The sequence below is a fragment of the Callorhinchus milii genome, unplaced genomic scaffold (genome assembly GCF_018977255.1).
Source record: "Callorhinchus milii isolate IMCB2004 unplaced genomic scaffold, IMCB_Cmil_1.0 Scaffold7, whole genome shotgun sequence".
Taxonomy (NCBI): Eukaryota; Metazoa; Chordata; class Chondrichthyes; order Chimaeriformes; family Callorhinchidae; genus Callorhinchus; species Callorhinchus milii.
In genome coordinates, this window is record NW_024704748.1 from 4,509,675 (window position 1) to 4,529,455 (window position 19,781).

A 19,781-nucleotide genomic window follows, 5' to 3' on the forward strand; every position below is an offset into this window, starting at 1 on the left:
TGCCCCGCCCGGGAATCAAATCCAGATCCTCTCATTTGCGAGGCGAGGGCACTAACTAATTAATTACACTAATGACTCCGCAAGCTAGTGACTGTGTATTTGTATTTGTAGGTAAACGCAGCAGCCAATTTGCGCATAGCAACATCACACAAACAGCCAGGACACAAACTCTCTTCTCTTTTGAAATAGTGTCACAGGATCTTAAACATCCACCTGAACAAGCCCCAGACAGGACCTCAGTTTGTCTCATCTGTAGGACGGCACCACCAACAATACAGCTTCCTCCAAACCCCCCACCTCCCCCACACAAACACATAGGCATTGCACTGGCGTGTCAGCCAGACTTGTGGAAATTCCTGTGCATGTCTAGAATGGAATAGCACTGCCTCCCTACTTCCATAATCTCTGAGACTATCAGGTGCAGGTTGGCAAGAGCCAAGACTTGGGAGACCCTGTAGGGTGCTTTAGGGTAACTGCTGGAGTTTAACCAGCTAAAGCCATAGAATGCCGTAGAGAACCAGACTAGGAAGCTTCCCACTGCTTATCCAGCGAAGCCAAACCTACCTATTAGGGCTTTGGCTTGCGGGGTTAATAGGAGCTGAGTGGGAAGAATCTCTGACCCCAAGTTCTTTGCTCTGAGAGTACTGTAGTTACGAGGAAACACTTGAAAAACAAACCTACTCAGTGCAATGTGACATAGAGCAGGAGGTTCTAATCAGACTTCTTGCTCCACTTCCCTATCTCCTGCTGCCAGTTGTACAGAGGTCCAGACCATTTCTGCCTTCAAACAGCTGACAGCATAAGATAAGGAACCTTTAACCCTCACTCTTACAGGCAAACATAAGACACTTCACCTTGTATCAGCCTGGCTCAGTGGTAGCGCTCTCGCCTCTGAGTCAGAAGGTTGTGGGTTCAAGCCCCCATGTCGGGACTTAGAATCACATGGTTTAAATTGACGCTCTAATGCAGTGCTGGGGCGTGTTGCATTGTTGGAGGTGCTGTCCTTCAGATGAGACGTTAAAGTGATGTCCATCTGCCTGTTCAGTTGAATGTTAAAGATCCTAAGGCACTGTTTGGTAAAGAGAAGAGAGTTTCTCTCTCCCGGTGTCCTGGCCAACAATCCCCTGAATAAAATTGGTCACTCACTCCGCAGCTGTTTGTGGGACACTGCTGTCAATCCACTGTGATGCGCTTTGAGACGTCTCAACGACATGTTAAGACACCAAATCAAATCCAAGGATATTATTATATCATTATTAATATTTTTAAGCTAAACATGGAATGATTTGTGAACGAATTGGCCATAAATCAATCTGTTATCGATCGATTGATCAAACCAAGACTATCATTGCCCTTCATCTCTCCAACACAGTGCTCACCCACAGAACGTCAATAACATTGTACATAGAGTCCTACACACACCACACCTCAGCCTCACAGTCAGACAGATTCAGATTGTACAACCTTGTGCTGGGAAAGGGAAAGAGAGATAACAGCTGAATACGTTACCAAATGAGTAAGATCCACCAGTAATAGATCCCTTCCTACTCTGTGAATAGTTTGACACACACAGAAACCCATTGCCATGCTTAAGAGTATCCAGAACAGACTGATAATGATAAGCTTTCCAATTGATACGATGCCTCATTACATCTTTGAGATGTCTCAAAGTGCCTCACGGGAGTGACCGGGAACTGTAATGATTGTGTTTTAGTCAAACGTAGTGATCTGCCTGTTCAGGTGGACATTAATGTTCCCCAGCCACCATTTGGAGGAGTTTCAGCTAATGTAAATCGACCACTTAAGCTTTGCTCTTGCTCACGAGGTTATTGGAGCGCTGTGCACCTTGTTGGCCTGTTCGCAGGTGTGTATTGGTTTAGCTGTGCAGTGAAATCACTCAAGCCTGTGCGTGTTCCCAATGGAGGGACACTGCGAGAATATGGGTTAATGCGTGTCACCACACCTGCCTCCAATTATATTGTTGCAGAGTTTCGAGAACAGCTTCTTCACAGCTTCTGTGTATTTTTCATATTTACTCCTGGTAAACGATACGCTTTTCACCGTCTTTTCTCGCACTCATTGACCCCACGAGACATGGTCCTCACGCTTCGTACCCTGCTTTCGTCAACCCGCGCCTAATGAACCCATTCAGTGTTTTGTCCCGACGTGAAAGGTGTTACATCGACATAAATAATATTGTATCGGAATAACCTCTGGGAATTAGGTACGAAACGGTGCTTCCCTCCGGAGATAGAGCGAGAGAGAGAGTGTGCGTATTCCATTCAATACACAGTTACGGATAATAATAATCCTTGCATTTCATATAGCGCCTTATCATGTCATTGAGATGTCTCAAAGTGCTTCACAGGATATACCGTAAAGTGGTTTTAATTGTGTATTGTCTGGGCGAAACGCGGCAGTCAATTGCGCACAGTGGTGTCCGACAAACAACTATGAAACGAATGACTGATTTTATTTGGGGGATTGTTGGCCAAGACACCGGGAGAGAGAAAAACTACTCTCTTCTCTTTTGAGTGGTGCCACGGGATCATTAACATCTTTAACAGGCGGGTGGGATCCCGTTTTGACAGTCTCATCCAAAGGACGGGACCTTCGACAATGAAACGCTCTCCCAGCCCTGCATTGGAGCATCATCTTAGACACCCAACCTCCTGACTCAGAGACGAGAGAGCTACCACGGTGCCAGAATGGCAAACGTACGTAGAACTCACAGCCTGGTTCAGATACTCTTAAGCACACTGATGGGTTTCCGTGCGTGTCAGACACCCGGCGGACTAAAAAATATCTGCCTGGCACCCCATGAGCAAACCATCGGATGGTGGGGGGAGGGAGGTGAGGGGCTGGGAGGACAGGGAGGCAGAGATGGGGACAGGGAGTGGGAGTAAAGGGGGGGGGGGGGGTCGGCATAGCTAACTTGCTCTCAGCCTGTTCTCAGCTCCAGCCCAAGTTGAGCATTGGCATGTCAGTCACGCTCTGTTGCGCTGTTGACAATAATTGGATCTTTCGAACCTCAAAGTGGCATGCAACATAAAAATAATTTTTTTTTTGGTTCGAAAGGAGCAAGGCGTTGAAGGTAGCAATATCTTGGATGTTTGTGAAACCTGCTGATTCTCCCCCCCCCAATCACCTTCCTCCCTCCCTTCCTCCCCTGCCTCGCTCAGCCTCAGTCACACAAGGGAGAGCTCCATCAACACTCAATGGGCTTATTATAGAGGACAATGAGAAAAAATGCTTGGTTCATGTCTTTTGTTTATATTCGGATGAGGCACATTTATTGCTGAGGTTTGTTCTCCACAGGCAAAAGCATTAACCTTGTGCCGGCTTTACATAACCACAATTTCTTTCACATTTGGACTAAAGCATGGCCGACGCAAGCACAAATTTCGCAAGACCTACAGTGTGACGGTTAGAGCACTCGCCTCGCAAGGGGGGGGACCCAGGTTCGATTCCCGGGTCAGGGCAAGATCTTAGGCAAGAGTTTCCTGACTCCACACGCCTCTGTTTATCGAGCAGTAAGTAACAACCCAGTTGTTAGTCGATTGCCGGATCCCTTTCCAGGGGTAATAATTCCTTCAAAAATTAAAAAAAAATAACAATTTGGTCACTCAACCCATGACTGTTTGTGGGACACGCTCTGCGCAATTGGCTGCTGTGTTTCAAATCACAGTCACTACACTTTACAGTATATTCTGCGAAGCACTTTGAGATTTCTCAATGACGTGACAAGGCGCTATATCAAATGCAAAGATTATTATTATTATATTATTAGGCGTACCCCTGCAAAAACACACAGTCATTGCACCGTGCGGTAATTCCCGTGAAGGGAATCAGTCAGCAGTCTGCAGGTGAGGACAGAGCAAGGCGAACAAACAGGCCAGTGAGATCACGAGGCCCAATTAATTTCAATTCATTGTCAGGTGTTTATCAGAGGGATGCTGTGCTGCAGGAATGCTCTGAGGCAATTTTTATTGTGGTGGGGGGAATGGACTGCGGGTCACTGAGCACAGATGGGCCACTTTGCCTTGCACCGAGTCGCAGCTGACTTTTCAGGTGTAAAATTCCTGAAGTGTGCTAATCTGTATTTAATAGAGAACTCCACTGTTAATGTCCCTGTAATTACTTTCATTGGATGCAATTTACTTTTGCCTACACACACACACACAAATACACCATTATTTGATACAGCGCCCATCATTCTTGTGAGGCACTCTGTGATGTCCTCCAGACATGAGAGGCGCTATACCAAATAATAATAAAACACTTGCATTTGATATAGCGCCTTATCATGTTTTCGAGACGTCTCAAATCGCTTCACAGAATATATTGTAACGTGAATTGACTGTGTACTTTGTCGACGAATTGAAAGGATTATTAGACTTGTTATAATGCCTCTAGGCTGACAAAACACTGAAGTGTTTCCATTCAAGGATCCATCAAACGGTTAAATATTTCAGACCTGGCATTCGCCCAGAAAACACACACCTTCACGACATTTTACAGTATATTCTGTAGCTGTGAGACGTCTCGACAACGTGAAAGACACCATATCAAATGCAAGGATTATTATCGTTCTTCCTCTTCACGGACAATGCAGGATGTGAGGAGAAAGCTGTTAGATTTCATCAGCAGATAATTGTCTGTTGCTCACATTGACGTGTCATGATATCTCATGGTTATCGCTCAGGCGGAGTATTCAGAAATCTGATGGTTCATAACTCACTGACCATGCAGTCTAACTGGACGAGACACTGGAGGTGAACTGAGAATATTGTGATTGATGCAATGCATATTCTGTGTGTAGATGTCAGCCTGGCTCGCTCGACTTTGATCTTACAGTCTGGTCTGACATTTCAGTGTGGTGCTGTGGTGTGTGGGGGGAAGAGAGAGAGAGAGAGACCTTCATTGTTGGAGGTGTCGGCCTTCGGATGAGACATTAAACCGAGCTCCCGCTGTTTGAGTGTTCATTTGGATGTCAGTGATCCCAAGGCGCTTTTCCAAAAGGGAAGAGAATTTCTCCCCAGTGTCCTTGCCGACAATTCCCCCTCCTATCCAAGATATGGCTGCGCGTGTGTGTGTGCGTATGTGTGTGTGCGTGTGTGGGGAGCAATGCTGAGTGCAAATCAGTCGCTTACAAAATCCGCAGTCACTACACTTCACAGATTACCCTGTGACGCTCTTTGAGACATTTTGCCGTGGCTAGGCACGATATTAAATTTGCTATTATTACGATTTTAATATTTCTTTTTGTCTTCTTATAACAAAATGGCAAATAAAAACCCACAACTGAGCCAGTGAACATCGGTCATATATCTGATAGCCGCCAGAATTGTAAATTGTGACTTGAACCTCATTAATACGGGAGAGGTGCAATGCGATGCTTCGAATAAGATCCTGTTCAGTTCCCCAGGGAGTGGAAAGGACGGAGTGGAATAAGACAGCTCCAATGATTTGTTGGCTGCCTTACAAGCAAAACAGACACAAAGGTTCCAGCGGTGTAGGATGTTTGTGAATTAAACTTCTTCACATCACACACAACTGCATGCCTCATTAATCATTATTTTGCTCACCTAAGTATTTCTCACCTAAACAGGCAACGCTTGCTCATTTGTAACAACAATTTATAACAATGATATGCTGTCCTTTTCACGGTCATCTCAAAGCGCTTCGCAGGAAACGATGTAAGGTGTAGTGACTTTGTATTTTGTAGGCGAACACGGCAGCTGATTTGCACGCAGCAATGTTGCGCAATCTCCCGGATAAACGATTTTCATCTCGGGGATTATTGGCCAGGACACCGGGAGAAAACTCCCTTCTTTGTTCAAAGGATCTTTAACGTCCACCCGAACAGGCAGAAATTGGCTGCCACATTTCGCCTAAAAGATCCACAGTCACTACACTTTACACATTCGTGCCTCAAAGCTGGAAAGCGCTTTGAGGCATCCTCCAGATGTTCTGACAAGACAAGGCACTGTAATCAAACATAAGGAGTATAATTGTTCCGTGTATCCCATTTCCTAAAGGACGATGATTTTGTGGAGTGACCAGCCAGTAAAACCTGGCTCATGGTGTGTTAGATTTCATCTCCAGATCAGACGTGAGCTGTTATCAGAACTTTTTATGTATATCGATGGACCTTTTCCTGATAGAAAATGTCTCATCTGAAGGTCGAGTGTTGGACGAGGTGTAACATTGCCTGTCGGTTTCCAACCACCGTCAACATCAACACAGCGCCCTTCAGGTGGGGTAGCATCTCGGAGCGCTTAACAGAGCCTGACGCCGTGCCGGGGGGAGAGGGGAGGTGACTGCAGGCACAGTTGAAGAGGAAGGTCTTCCGGTGCGATCTGAAGATGGGCAAGGATTGAGGCAGGGAGTTCCAGAGTTTTGGGGACCCGGTGGCTGAAAGCACGGACCCTGAGGTGGAGGGTAGGGGATGGAGGGAGCAGCGGACTAAGGAGCAAGAGCAAGGGTTTGAATCCCTCAAAGCAAATGACAGATCATCCTCCCCCTCAGCCCCCCCCAACCCTGTATCCTCGAATCCACACAGATGGCTAACTGATCTCCACAACCCCAGTCGCTGCTGATAACTAACAGGAGATTGAGCAGTGGATGGGAGAGAGCTGTCAGCTCTATTAAATGATACATGAACCTCGATTCTCTCGGTGGGTAATGAGGCTGAAAAGGAGTCATTTTGACATAATGCCTCAGAACAAAAACATTTCTCAGATGTTTAATGAGGTTGACTCGGCAAGGCTGAACACATTTATTTTAACAATTAACTCCTTATTTGCTGTAGTAATCACTTTCCATTAAATAACTTTGTTGTGTTGCTATCTCTCACATTTTGTTGGATAGTTCCGACCTGATCTCGCACAGAGATTCGATTACCCTTGGCAGCAACTTAGGTGTCAGCCTGGCTCGGTCGGTAGGGTTCTCGCCTCTGGGTCAGAAGGTTTGTGGGTTCAAGCCCCCTCCCACCTTGGCTGTGCAGAGCTGGGGGAGCTCTGTATTGTCGGAGGTGCCGTCCTCGGATGAGACGTTGAATCAAGTTCCCTTCAGTGCCTATTCAGGTGGGTGTCAAGAATTGTATGACATTATTCGAAAGAAAAGAGAGATTCTCTTCTCCCAGTGTCCTGGCCAAGGATCCCCCAGATATAATTGGCCATTCCCTTCATGGCTATTTGGGGGGAAATTGCTGTGTGCAAATTGGCTGCTGAGTTCACCTACAAACACACAGTCCCTGACTTTACAACAAATTCTAGTGAAGTTCCTTTTGATGTTACCATAGCAAATACAAGGACTATTATTATTAAGAATTATTATTATTAATTAATCCTTGGGAAGGCCTTTGGACTTTTTCTTCCTTCGAAAAACATCTGCTGTTAACTTGCCGCGTCGAGAAGCCACCGGAGTAACAGCCAGCAATGTCTTCTAACCTTGGTGCTCGCTCATGCATAAGAGACAGATTGTGCGTAACCCCGATAAAGATTGCAGGAAAGAATCATTTCAATGTTCAGCCACGGGATAATTTACTGCCTCGTGCTTTAAAAGAGACATGTGCAATTGATAAGATTTATAGAAGGTACAGCTCACACACTGGCAATTCAGCCCATCTAGTCTGGCTGGTACATACAGCAGAGTGCCAATCCTACAACATTAACCAGCAAAAGTGACATTGAGAAACAACATCACTATTATCTGGGATTCACAAATTGGTACAGATTGGACGGTCATCTCTAATATTAATATAATAATAATAGTCCCTGCTTTTGATATAGCACCTTATCACGCCGTTAAGATATCTCAAAGGGCTTCACAGAATATATTGTAAAGTGGATTGACTGTGTATTTTGTAGGTGAAATGCAGCAGCCAATTGCGCACGGAAGTGTCCCACAAACAGTCGTGGATTGAGTGACCGTATTTTGTTTTTTGCAGCGATTATTACTCCTGGCAAGCGATCCGCCAATCCACTAACAACCGGGTTCCGACTTCTAGATAAACAGAGACGTGTGGAGTAAGGAAACTTAGCTAAGGTTTTGCCCCGACCGGGATTCGAACCCGGGTCCTTTCACTTGTGAGGCGAGAGCGCTAACCACTATGCTACAGGATTCTGTATCTGTATCAGACCAGATATTATTTTAAAGATTCAAATAGGTGGTACATGGACCATTATTAATGTGCCTATGCCAAGTGATTACAATGTGGAGTCCTGTAGCTCAGTGGTTAGAGCACTTGTCTTGCAAGTGAGACACCTGGGTTCAATTCCAGACAGAGGGCGAAACCTTGGGCAAGTTTCCTTACTTCACGCACCTAATAATAATCCCTCCAAAACAAAACAATAATAAATTGGTCATTTTCAATCCACGGCTGTTTGTGGGACACTGCTGTGTGCAATTGACTGCTGCGTTTCGCCCAATTCACTTTACAGTCTATTCTGTGAAGCGCTTTGAGATGTCGAGAAAACATGAAAAGCGCTATATTAAATGCAAGGATTATTATTATTATGATTATAATGTGAAAAATAAGGCACTAGAGAAAATCAGGAAATATATCGATCTACAAATTGAATGTGGACATATGTGGCAATGTAAAACAAACGTAGTTTATTTAGTCATTGGTGCAACTGGGACTGTCAATAAGACTATTCAGAAATGGCTTGACAACATACCTGGTTAACAAAATATCTACCTCCTGCAGAAAGCAGCTATTTTAGGACGCTGATATGTACTAAGAAAAGTAACATCCATTCGATATGTAAGCAGTGTTATGGGCTGGCTGACCGTCACTGAAAACCACTGAGAAACTACCTCTATGGAGTGATTTAAACTGTAATAACATAATTATAATAATAATAATACTTTTCGCACTTAATATAGAACTCGTCGGAAGGACATCTCGAAGGGCTTCACAGGATTTTACGGTATATTTGTAGGTGACCGGGGGAAGCCTATTTTGCACAGTGGGATCTTCAACGTCCACCTGAAAAGGACTCAGTTTAACGTCTCACCCGAAGGACGGCATCTCCAGCCATTAAAATTTTCAAGACTGAGGTGGATAGATGTTTGTTAGGTCAGGGTATCAAGGGATATGGGGCAAGGGCGGGTAATTGGAGTTGAGGTACAGATTAGCTCTGATCTAATAGAATGGCGGAACAGGATCGAGGGGCTGAATGGCCTCCTCCTGTACTTTGTTCCAACAATTCAGTGCTCCCCGTCCCCAGCAAAGCGCTGGAGCATCAGCCTAGACTGTGCGCTTGATGTCCTGACGTGGGGCAGGGCTTGAACCCACGACTTTCTAACTCATCCTTAGAAGCACTTTGTTCTGCTTTCATGTTCCCATCTACCCTGTGAGCAGCGTTTCTGGAGAACTGAGAGGCACTGGGAATGAAACGAGAAGGGGTGAGCGTTTTAGACGCTGGCGCTAATTGATTAATTAAGAAAAACATTCGACAACGAAAATGGTTTGCGATAAAATGAATAGGCCCCTGTCGATCGATTCCCGGGTACAATTCCACCAGGTGTTCTCTCTCTCCCCGCCCTCGCCCACCACCCCCCACCCCACCTCCCGCAACTCCTGGCTATGATAAAAACAAACAAAGGGAAATTGAAATGAACGGAGACAGAGATGTTAATTAAGCGACAGCTGAACGCTGAGGCTGGCATCAATGTTCGGGGAATGGAAGGGGGCACGATGCAAGCGGATAACTTTTTCCCGACTGTGAGAACAGTCCCAAAAATCGGTGGGTCAAATTCAAATTCTTAAATAGACATTCCACAGAGAAGTGACTCGCTCACACGGGGGTCCTCCTCCTCCCGGCAGCTTTGTAGACTGGGGATCTTCTTCCTCGTAACCGCCGTGTTAATTGGGAGAGACGTAAGGTAAGTAATTCCGCTGAATGATTCAAACGCGCTCTCCGGTTAAAGGACTCCCTGTGAAGTCTCTCCTGTACATCTCCAGTGGTTGCTCTCTCTGGCTAACACAGCGCTGCCTTTCACTGTCCTAGTGGTGAGTCAGTCCGTTACTCCCCTCACTGCGCACACACAGACGCAATCGGCTGCCCAGCCATTCGTGGGTCACTCACTGTCTGTTTTGTAATGTGATTTGTTTTGTTTATACAGTTGGACAGTTGCGTTGTTGTTGGTTTGGGGTTAGCTAATGCCTCATCCGAAGGACCGACTCCTTCTGACGATCCTGTGAAGCCTTCGAGAAGTCGGGCCTTCAGCCTCTCTGCCCCCACCACCTATCTCTATCCCACAGTCCCTTCACTCACCATCCCCATTCGTCTCCCCTCCCTTGCCTTCTTCTTGCCCCTTTGACAGCACCTCCAGTCACCCTCCTACCCCTACCCTTCCTGCCCTCCATCCTCCCTGATCCCAATCCCCCAGTTTCGGGTGCAAATCCCTGACTTTTCCAGCGTCTTGGACGTCCTCCAAAAAATGCGCTGTACGGATGTAATTTGTTGTTGTTGTTAGGCTTCTTAAGGGACAGTTGCTTATCTTTCCCTGCAGACAAAGTTGTGGTCGTTTTGGAGACAGCAGGGACAGTTGGCTTACAATGTTGTAAATTTGCAGAGAACAGTGTATTGATTTGCTTATGTATCTGTGATAACACTTTGCTGTTATTGTCCTCCCGACGTGAAAGGTGCTGCACAAACCTGCAGGTATACAGCGCCTTTCACTTCAGGAGGTCGGCTGAAAGCCCTTCAAGGGATTTACTGTAAACTGCAGTGACTCTGAATTTCGAAGGATGTCACACAAATGGCCATGACCAGTTTTATCTGGGGGATTGTTGGCCAGGACACCAGGAGCAAGAAACATTTTTCACATAGGATCTTTAACGTCCACCTGAACAGGTAGACATATGGGACCTCGGTTTAACGTCTCATCCGAAGGATGGCACCTCTAACAATCCTGTGAAGTGCTTTGAGGTGACCTTCTGATGTGATAAGGTGCTGTATGAGTAACAACAACAATAACTTGCATTTATTTATACGGCGCCCTTCATGCGGGGCAGTGACTCGGAACGTTTAATGCAAGGATTCCATCTTCAAATATGAGAATTATTATCATTTTTAATTGTAAAAGGAAAGGTTGTGGGGGCAGCAGTCTGGAGAGCAGATGACTCGATACAACGGATGAAAGCCTGCACTCGTGGGTGGACACACAGAGGTAGACAGTTAGCCGAGCGAAAAGGTTACCGATTTGTTAAACATTTAAAAGGTCACAGAAGACTGGGGTGTGGTGAATAATCCATCGGTTTTCTTTGGTTGTGATGATAAGTGGAGATGTGCTTTCTGTGTATGTGTGTGTGTGGGGAGGGGAGGCAATGAGGAGGGTGCAGGGGGTGAAATACTGGCCCCACACACATTTGCCCTGAGGAGTATGCAACGAAATGAAACACAAGGAAACTTTGTCATCCGAGCTTCCAGTGAGCGCATCAAAAATGATAGCCTTTTCAAGCTTACAAAGTCGAGCACTTTCTCATGTCTTACAAGTGCTATAATTTTCAAAGGAAGAGCGCCTTCAGGAGAAATGCATGCGAGCTGCGAGATGGGCGCTCATTAAATTAACTGTGAGCACAGTCTTTGTGCGTCAGGCTGGGGCCCTGGTAGCGCTCTCGCCTCCGAGTCAGAAGGTCCCGGGTTCAAGTCTCACATTGGGACTTAGGATCACATTGGCTAAGCTTTCGCTCCAACGCAGCGGCGGGCACGTGTCGGAGACGGCGTCCTTCAGATGAGACGTTAAAACGAGGCCCCCCCGTCTGCCTGTTCAGGTGGACGTTAAAGATCCTGTGGCGTTATTCGTAAAGAGAAGGGAGTTTCTGGTCAGCAAGTGCCCCAAATAAAATTGGTCACTCACTCCATGACTGTCTGTGGGACACTGCTGAGCGCAGACTGGCTGCTGCATTTCGCCCATGTAACACACAGTTGGAATCCATTTACAATGTACCCTGTAAAAAGCTTTGAGACGTCGCGACGAGATCATAAGGCGCTATATAAAGGATTATTATTATTATTATTATTATTTGTGTGGTGCTGAGGAATCCACTCAACTTTTTCCTTTAATCTTGCTGTCCATTGGTCATTATCGCTCTCGCATCTCCGTGTCAGAAGGTTGTGGGTTGAATCGGGGACTTTGAGCTCACACAGTCTGGGCTGATGACCTAGTGCTGTGTTGGGGGGGAGACCTGCATTGTCGGAGACGCCATCCTTCGGATGAGACTTTGAACCCGGTCTGTGCCTGTCCAAGTGGACGTTAACGATCACATGGCGTGACTTGAGGAGAGAAAGGAGTTTCTCTCGCCTGGCGTCATGGCTGACAGTTCCCCCTCCCTTCCCCTGAAAAAATGGGCCGTTCACTTCGTGGCTGTTGGTGGGACACTGTCGTGTGCAGCTTGCAAGTTGTTGCTGTTGTAAAGCCCGCCCGACCCTGCTTATCTTTCCCTGGTTATCTCACTGACCTTGTTTAGCAAATCCACTATCAGTCTCGGTTGCTATCGGACCCACCGAGGATCAAACATCATTTATCACCATCACTCATTTGTCCACATAAGCTTAACCCCGTTTCCAAACCCCTCCAATGGGTCCCTTAAAGCCATAATTTGCTGACGTTTTTTATAACCCAAAAGGTCCCAATCCTAATAAACTCTAACTACTGTTCTGTTCTGCAAACATCTAACCCAAAACGTATCATCAATCTTATTCTCCTTCTCTATCACTTTTACTCTCTTTTTCTCTCTCTTTCTCTCTCTCTCTCTCGCTCTCTCCCTCTCCCTGTCAGCTGTAAGCTCTCCTGGGAGAGAAAGGATTGCTCCAACTGAACGTCAGCAAGACCGATGCCCTCCTGATTGGCTCGCACCAGCACCAGCAGCATCAGCGTCCACGGCTGCCCACTCAACCTCACCGAGCCAGTCAAGAACCTGGGTGTCTTGTTTGACCTTGAGCTGTCCTTTCTCCCCCACATCCACGCCATGACTGGCACTGCCTACCACCACCACCGCAACATTGCCAGACTCCACCACTGCCTCACCCCTCAAGCTGCCGAAACCCTTACCCACGCATCACGGCTCGATTATGGAAATTCCCTCCTCATCGGCCTTCCCAACCCTTCCCTTCACGAGCTGCAGATCATCTAAAACTCTGCAGCTCATGTACTCTCACACACCAGGCTCCGTGACCCCATCATTCCCACCCTCGCCCGACTCCACTGGCTCCCCATCCCTCAGAGGATCGAGTTCAAGATCCTCATCCTCACTTTCAAGGCCATCCATGGCCTTGCCCCCTCCTACCTCTCTGACCTGCTGACTCCCTACCAACCTGCCCACTTTCCCCGTTCAGCAGCCTCCTGCCTGCTCCATGTCTCCCGCTCGACCCGCCCTACCATCGGTGGTCAGACTTTCAGCTTCTCTGCCCCCACACTCTGGAACTCCATCCTACAGTCAGTCCCTTTGCCTCGCTTCCTCTCTTGCCTCCTTCAAGGCTGGTCTCAAGACCCTCTTCTTCGATCGTGCCTTCGGTGGCCCTCTCACCTTTCTGCCTTCCCTCACCCCTACTCCACCACTCCCCCGTGCTCGGGTCCTGACCCCTGACTGTCCAGCGCCTTGGGATGTCCTCCTGACGTGAAAGGCTCTCTGTAAATGTAATTTTGTTGTTGTTGTTGTTGTGCTAATATGCAAACTGAAAGAATAAAATATTAATTCAGTTTGCATTTGATGTCCACTGCCAAAACATCTCAAGGTGCTTCATAGAGAATTGCTGTCAAATCAAGTGACTGTACACAGTTGTTGCCAGTGAATTTGCACACAGCGATGTCCCACAAACAGCAGTAAAGTGAATGTCTCCATTATCTGGAGGATTTTTGGTCAGGACCAACAAAGGGAGAGAACTCCCTTCTTCTCTTCCAACAGCGCCATGGGATCTTTAACGTCCACCTGACTGGGCACAGGGGACCTCGGTTTATTTTTATTTTTAGTCAGCCAGGTGTCGTTCTAGAGCTCAAAGTCCCAGCGAGGGATTTGAACTCACAGCTTATTGACCAAACGGAGAGAGAGAGAGAGAGAGAAAAAACAGTCGACTGAGCCAAGGTACATCAGCCTCAGTCTGCACCAGCTGTCTGTCAGCCTTATTTACTGGTGGGAGTCATATCATTCATTGCTTAGTTTGTGTCAGTCGTTTATAGAAATTAATGGTGCACATTAACATGATAGCATGTCATTCCTCACAGGATGTAACACAATATTGGCTCTGAATGAACTCACTCCAATACGACGGGCTGACATCGAATACCAGAAGCTGCCTCTGTTTTGCCTTTGGGAACCCAACCCAGTGACTGGAAATCACATTATAAATGGAATACTACTACTACTACTAGTAGTGAGGGGGTTTGACAGAGTAGATAGGGAAAAATAAGAAGACAACTTTCAATAGAGAATTGGATAAGTACATAAAAATGAAAAATGTGCAGAGATAAATATAACTAATCCTTGCATTTAATATAGTGCTTTTCACGTCTTCTAGATGTTTCAAAGCGCTTCACAGAATATACAAACAGTCGTGGATTGAAGTGAGTAAATTATAATTTTTTTAAGGGTTATTATCCCCGAAAAAGCCATCCGCCAATCGACTAACAACCGTGTTCCTACTTACTGCTAGGGAAACAGAAGCACGGGGACTAAGGAAACTTGCCCAACATTTCGCCCTGCCGGGAACCGAACCCAGGTCTCTCGCTTGGGAGGCGAGTGCTCTAACCATTGAGCTACAGGACTACAGGGATATGGGGTAAAAGCGCGGGAGTGGGGCTACACGATGAGCCGAATGGCCTCCTTCTGTGCTGTAAGATTTTATGATTCTACTAATAATAATTCTTGCCTTTGATACCACACTTGATCACATCAAGACTCTCAAAGCGCTTTACTGGATATACTGCAGAATGAGGTGACTATATTTTGTAAGCAAATGTGGCAGCCAATTTGCTCACAGCAGTATTCCACAAACAGCTGTGAAGCGAGTGACCAATTTTACCTGGGGGATGGTTGGCCAGGACACAGGGAGAGAGAAATTTCCTTTTCTTTTCGAGTCTTGCCATGGGATCTTTAACATGTACCTGAACAAGCACAGATAGGACCTTGGTTTAAGTAACATCTCCTCTGAAGGACAGCTCCTCCGTCAATGCAGTGGACCCCCTCCCCACCTGGATTGTCCTTGAGTGTCAGCCGAGACTGTGAGCTCAAAGTCCCAATGTGGGCCTTGAACACACAATCTCCTGCCTTGGAGGAGAGCATGTAACTGACCGAGCCAAGCTGATGCCTCATAAAACATTCATTCTCCGCGGCGCTGATCTGACTCTTGGGGGAAAAAAAACCATTGTGTCAAAGGAACCCTGTTCAACTGAACGCTCGTGAAGCACTTTAACACATCGTAGCTTGGTGTGGACAGACATCAGGCAATATAATAATAATAGCCCTTGCATTTGATATGGCCCCTAACACATCATCGAGACGTCTCAAAGCGTTTCACAGAATACACTGTAAAGTGAATTGACTGCACATTTTGTGCGTATAATACGGCAGACAATTGCACACAGCAGCGTCTCACAAACCGTCATGGATTGAATGACCAAACTGTTATTATTTTTTTCAAAATCTACATTTTTTTGAAGGAATTATTACCGCCGGGAAAGCAATCCACCATTCAACTAACAACCCGGTTCCTACTCATTGCTAGGTAAACAGGTGTGTGGAGCAAGGAAACTTGCCTAAGGTTTCGCCCTGCCTGGGAATCGAACCCAGGTCCTCTCGCTTGTGAAGCGAGCGCTCTAACCACTGAGCTACAGCAATCCGTGTGTAACTTTAATATGGTCACGTGTCACTAAGAACAGATGGAGGGAAATAGATTCTCTAAGAAAACAATTTATTTTGCTGCATCACCAAGCAAATTGTGCTTGTGTAAATGCCTCATATTCAGTTTGGTGAAATTAAATGGATTCAATGCAATTTAATAATAATCCTTTGACATTTGGTCTAGCACCTTATTCCAGCGTTGCGATATCTCAAAACTCTTCACAGGATATACTCTAAATAATACACTAATACAACACAAATGTATAAATATAAACCTTGCATTTAATATAGCGCCTTAGCATGTCTTCAGGACGTATCAAAACGCTTCACAGAATATGCTGTAAAGTCGATTGACTTATATTTTGTGGGCGAAAATATATTTATATAGCGTCTTTCATATCACGGGAGGATGTGCCAAGGTGTTGAAGTCTGGAGGACATCTCAAAGCACTTTACTCAGTGGACTGGGCATGCTATAGAGAGACGGCAAGTGGCTTTACACTTACACATCAGAGCAGAGCCAGAGACAGAGCAGGAGTGCAAGCAGGGTGGTGGTGGTGGTGGTGAGGGTGGGGCTGTGTGTGTGGGGGGTTGCACGAGGCACAGTCTAAAAGGTCCTTTTTGCAAGGGATGTTTAGGACCTGTTGCCGGGAGCTGGGGCAATGTGGCTGGAAGGTGGCCTGCTGATTACAGGTTGTGTGGGTGGGGGATGCTAGGAAGAGTGGTTGAGGCCAGGAAACTGCTTGATGCTGTGACGGGAGGATGTTCCGGAGGGATGAGATCAAATGGGCCAAAGGGCTTTCTTCATTCAAACCCATCTCGTTTGATCTTGGGAACCTCTGGATGGAATAATACAGTAGTTCTGCCTTCACAATAATTATAGTTCAGGGAGGATGTTACGTGGCACACGGAGAGACGGGTCAGCTGGGTCTGGATCAAAGTGAGAAATGAAGTGTGGGAGTTCTCATTATAACTGAGCTGAAGTGCCAGTGCTGAAATCAATCCCCCAATTAAAAGTTGAAAGCACTGCGATGTAATGAATCCTTATGGAATCCTTATGGTGGAAGCAGAAAGTGTTGATTCGTTCGAGAACAAATGAGATAGATTTCTGTCACGAAATATTATCACGGGATACAGTGTACAGTTTGGGACATGACTTGTGCAAGCCACTTCCAGGATGGTGGAAGACGAACTGGATGGACCTCGGTCTTCTTTCACTTAGCAATTCTTAAGTTCTTAGCTTGCTGCATTTGCATCGATTTGCTGGACCATTAACAAGAGGAGACCACGCAAGTGAGAGCTCAATGCGAGTCTCAGGAACAGGGCAGTATCGGTGTGCAGTGAACCTCACAGCCCAGCAGCACCTATGCTAATTGAAAGCCCAAAACCGGAGCAGTGCGGGTTACGAGCTTGATTTCATACTGGGTAATAAAGCTCAGTATGAGTGGTCGAACACGTCTTGCTCTGCTTCCACAACCAAAAGAAAAGAAGTAGGCACCTGTTCGATGTCTGCTCCCAGCTTACGAGGAAGATGTTTTGTTGTCTATGACCTTTTTGTGATTGAGAGAACAGTCACATTCCCACACAAGGCAAACCACTGGGAAGAGTATATGGTGGCAGAAGTGCTGTTCTGGAGGACTGGGTCAGAGGCTGATTCAGTGCTCCAGTACAACGCTAATTTATTGCGCTGTTAAAACACAGCGCTTTTAATCCGTACTGTAATAGGACAGTGTTCGTAGGAAGAGAAAGAAAATGCAAGAGCTGAGCAGGTCCTTGTGTTCCTGGTAACGTTCGGATGAGACGTTAAGCCGAGCTCCCGCCTGCCTGTTCAGGTGGAAGTTAAAGATGTCCCACGGACGCTATTTGAAAAGGGAAGGGAGTTTCTTGGGGGATTGTTGGCCATGACTCTCTCCCGGTGTCCTGGCCAACAATTCCCCAAATAAAATCGGTTGCTCGCTCCACATCTGTGCATAAACTGGCTGCCTTGTTTCGCCCACAAAATACACAGTCACTCCACTCTACAGCATATTCTGTGAGGCGCTTCGAAACGTCTCGATGATGCAGTATCAAATGCAAGGATTATTATTATTAATAATTTGTCCTCACAAGGCAGCTCTTCTCGAAGCCCTTGAGTTTGTGCAGGGGAAACTGTGTGTTTTGCTTAACAGACTAACTCCCTCTGTGAGACCGTCCGTGGACAGACCTCAGCCACGAACACCCCTACTCTTTGGAGCACCCGAAATCCCTCAACCCCCCTCCCCTCTCTCCGTGTCTTTAAAAGCCTCCTGAATAATGTGCTCTCTGACTCTGCTGACAGTCCCCTCCCTTCTCCTCCAACCACCATCCTCCCTACTGAGTGTCCAGCACCATGAAGCACTTTGTGATGTTACTTTACGTGAAAGGCGTATGAGAGGGTAAGTGAACCACTGAGCTTTCAGCTGTCCTTTGATGGAACAAAGCAGCAATGGGTCAAATCCTAATCTCTTCTCAGCAAATGTACAGGCATGGGGTAATGTTATACACCCGGGACTTGTGAGGAAAAGTTAAAGCTTGTGGAACGAGTGGCAAATTAGCTCTCTGGACTGATACAACGGGAAGCAGAAGGTGATGATTAATGGAAAAAGCTGTGCGTGGCAGTCCTTTGGGCCTTTTTCTCCTCTCACTGATGTAAAAGACTTGAAGCGGTCGCTGCTTTGTATAAAACTATCTGCTGATACCAGGCTACGTGGGAACAAGACAAATATGGTCTCAGTCTGGCTCAGTTGGCTGCTTTTTCTTTTGGCCAGCCAGGTGTCTGACACACATGGAAACCCATCACCGTTGCTTAACCGTATCCAAACCAAGCTGAGAATTCTATGTGTCCCACCTACACGTGGAAATCCCAGAGTTGGATTGTCGGAATGGAGTACGCCCACTCGCTCCCCTGGAGGGTTACATCCTGTTTACCTGATTCTGGAGAGTATTAGGCGCAGGTTGGCAAGAGCCAAGGCTTGGGGGAACCCAGAGCGTGTGTTGGGGTAACTGCTGGAGCCTAACCTGCTAAAACCCCACAGCTTTCCACTGGCAAGCTTTGAGATGTTTTGGAGTGATAATGTGCTGTATTAAATGCAAGGACTATTATTATTATTAAGAAAGGTAAATGACAACAGTAAGACCTGGAGCAAGTCGGTAGGTGGTTCTCGCTCATGGTGGGCAGATGACCTATGAAGCAGATCAACGTATGAATATTGATACAGGGGATAACTGACATGCACGTAAGCTGAAGGGGTTTGCCTGGAGAGGGAGAAGGAAAAAGACTTGGGCGCTCACTCCCATTGCTGACAAAGGTTCCAGAATATTGAATTAGAACACTGAAGCGGGACATCATTGAGCGCCCAAGTGAGCCCAAGTCGGCTGCCGTGTTCGCCTACAAGGGCACAGTCACTACACTTTACAGTATATTCTGCGAAGCGCTCTGGGACATCTTCCTGATGGTGCAGGAAATGTAAGGATTATTATTATTAGAAATTCCATTCGCGTCTAGATTCACTCTGTTTCTTAAGGAGTTTCATAGCATACAAGAACAACAACAAATTTAACATTTACACAGCGGCTTTCAGGTCGGGAGGACGTCCCAAGTCACTGGACAGTCAAGGATGTGCACCCGAGCTGGGGGTTGGGATCAGGAGCGGTGGAGGGCAGGGAAGGTGGAGGATAGTAGGGTGACCGAAGGCACGGTCAAAATGGAAGGTCTTGAGTGCGGAATCTGTGTGAGTTTGCTCATATACAACCTGGCAGGGCAAAACCTTGAGCAAGTTTCCTAACTCCACACGCCTGATAATAAGCCCTCAACAAAAAAACTCAATAATAAATTCCTCACTTCAATCCACAACTGTTTTTGGGCCATTGCTGTGCGCAATTAGCTGCCGCGTTTCGCCCACAAATAT

At 46.5% G+C, this 19,781-nt stretch overlaps 1 non-coding gene across 1 annotated transcript; it reads right to left on the reverse strand.

The window, feature by feature from the left end:
• Positions 1-14,710: 14,710 nt before the first annotated feature.
• Positions 14,711-14,782, reverse strand: trnag-ccc. Its single transcript has one exon. It is a non-coding gene; the product is annotated as a tRNA-Gly (tRNA).
• Between the last annotated feature and the right edge of the window lie 4,999 nt (positions 14,783-19,781).